A 2,714-nucleotide genomic window follows, 5' to 3' on the forward strand; every position below is an offset into this window, starting at 1 on the left:
TTGAAGATGCAATGTATAGGCCTCTTGAATCTTCTTAACCTTGCTTCTTGTAATCGGTCCTTCGGGTACATGCAAAAGGGTAACAATTGAATTCATATCATCCTCTCTTTCTTTAAAAGGATTTGTCCTCAAATCAAATTCTTCGTTCTTTCCGGACAAGAACTGAATATTGTTTTTTTTTTCTCACTTTTTTTTCTCACCTTTACCTTAGTTTCTTCTCTCCACAGTTGTTCTTCATATTCTTTTCGTTTCTTCTCCAATTTCAATTGGTCACAATGTACATCATATGGAGACAATGGAAGTAAAGTAAATTTCTTCCCACACAAAGTAAAAGTATACTTGTTCATCAAATCATCAAATGTTACCTTTCTATCATATTGCCAAGGTCGGCCGAATAAGATGTCCCCCGCATGCATTGGTACGACATCACAAAGAACTTCATCTTTATATCTTCCAAGAGTAAAAGAAATAAGAGCTTGGGAGTTCACCTTAATTTCTTCTTTGTTTGTTAACCAATGAAGTTTGTATGGTTTTGGATGAGGATGGACAGAACGTTGAAGTCTTTTTACAAGGAAGCTGCTTACCACATTTGTGCAACTTCCACTATCAATCACCAAGCTGCATGGGTTTCCTTTGACCAAACATCTTGTGTGGAACAAGTTTTCCCTTTGATCTTCAAATTTCTCTTCCTTGATTTGAACATTCAGTACCCTTCTTGTGATCAAAGATATGGAATTACCTTCTTCAACATACTCATCAACATATGCTGCGATTTCTTCCACAAGCTGTGAGTCATGATCCTCACATTCATCATCTGAATCAAGTATATCATTCCTTATCACCATAACTTTTTTATTAACACACTCTTTGCTCATGTGTCCAAACCCTTTGCACTTCCAACATTGAATAGAATTAGACTTCTCCTTTACCGTCTTTGAAGCTTCATTCTTTTTACCAATGGAACTCTCAGCCTCCACTCTTTTAGCAGCCACAAACTTTTCTTTTGGTGACATTGATTCATTTTTATTCACAAAACTATCCTTGTTCCAAGTTTTAGAATTTGAAAAGATGTTAGTTCGTGATGTGTACCTTTTTTAATGCTCTTTTTCTTCCTTCAATTGGTCTTCAATTTTGAGAGCATAATGATACACGTCTTCCAGATATGGTGGGTGGATTTCTGTCAACAAGATGAGCAATTTCTCGATTCAAACCTCCAAGGAATCTAGACATGGTATCTTCTTCTTCTTCTCTAACATTTGCTCTTTCCATCATAGTTTCCATCTCTTGATAATATTCCGCCACACTTTTTGTTCCTTGTCTCAAACCTTGCAATTTAGTTTTCAAATTCTTTCATAATGTTTTGGAACATATCTTTTTCTCATGGCTTCTTTAAGTTCTTCCCATGTCTCTATTGGATCCTCCTCTTTTCTTCTTCTCTCAGATTTGAGATGTTGGTACCAACCACCAGCATGATTGGTAAATTTCGCAATAGCAAGTCTCATCTTCTTATTTTCACTATAGGTATTGCAATCAAACACATGCTCTATCTTTCTTTCCCACTGCAAGTATGCCTCAGAATCTGCCGTTCCACAAAAGGGCGGGATTTTGAGTTTAACTCCCCCATCTCTATCTTCATGTACTCTTTCCATCCTTCTAGGTTGCATAATAGTTGCATGGTTATTTCTTCCTCTCCATCTACCATCAACTTGTCTTTCTTGTACTACTATACCTTCATCTTCTTGTAATGTTCGTTCTTGTCTTTGTTGTTGCGCCCTTCTTTCTTGTCTATCTTCCATCATCATTTCCATCATACCTTGTGATATGGAAATCAACCCAAGGGAAAGTATGGAACGGATTATGATATGAACCAAGAGACATCAATCATACAATATGCTTCAATGAAGATGTGAAGAAAAGGTTGTCAAAATTATCAAAAGATGTTTCAATTCATGCTACATTGAAGAAGAATAAAGTTTGATTGTTGTAAATTTTGGGTGGGTTATAATTTAGAGTTATTGTATTTTAAGACATTTTATTTAATTTCGGTTACATTTACATAATGGCTAATTATGGCCATAAAGTGTGAATGTTACAACTTTTGTAATGCCTTTTTCATTTTGAGGCTATATAAAGCCTTGTATGTTATATTTGTGAGGAAGACTTTGAAAATATAGTAAAGAAGCATTTGTGCTTTTCTTTAGCCAATGGCTAAGTTTCTTTGCAACTCTATGTAGTTTAGGTTGCATGTAGAATCATTCAAGCTCGATATGATCAGTCTTGCTTGTGGAGTGATTCGAATCTCAAACAAGTGTTTGAGATATTTGATCAACAAGAATCATTGAAGCTAGACATGATCGATCTTGCTTCTGGAGTGATTCGAATCTCAAACAAAGTGTTCTTGGCTTGAGATATTCGATCGACAAGGTAATCCGAATCTTATTCCCCTTGTAGTTGATTCCTTATCGTATCAGATTACCTTGATGATCAAGATCAAGAGTAAAGAAAACTCGTTTCTAAACTCGTGATTCGAATCACTCCACAAGAGGTTTGATCAATACCACTTGAATGACTCTACATGCAAGTTCTAAACACAAGAATTTGCAAAGAAAGTTTAGCTCTTAACAAAGCTAAAATAGAAATTCTATTCTTAATTCCAAAATCTGATGTCTAATCAAAGAAAAGAAGGCTTTATATAGCCTTTACAACCTTAACCT

General features: G+C 35.3%; 1 pseudogene; it reads right to left on the reverse strand.

The window, feature by feature from the left end:
- Positions 1 to 2,714, reverse strand: part of LOC111439248 — a 26,558-nt pseudogene that overhangs the window by 17,365 nt on the left and 6,479 nt on the right.

This window comes from Cucurbita moschata, unplaced genomic scaffold (assembly GCF_002738365.1).
Source record: "Cucurbita moschata cultivar Rifu unplaced genomic scaffold, Cmos_1.0 Cmo_Scf00088, whole genome shotgun sequence".
Taxonomy (NCBI): domain Eukaryota; kingdom Viridiplantae; phylum Streptophyta; class Magnoliopsida; order Cucurbitales; family Cucurbitaceae; genus Cucurbita; species Cucurbita moschata.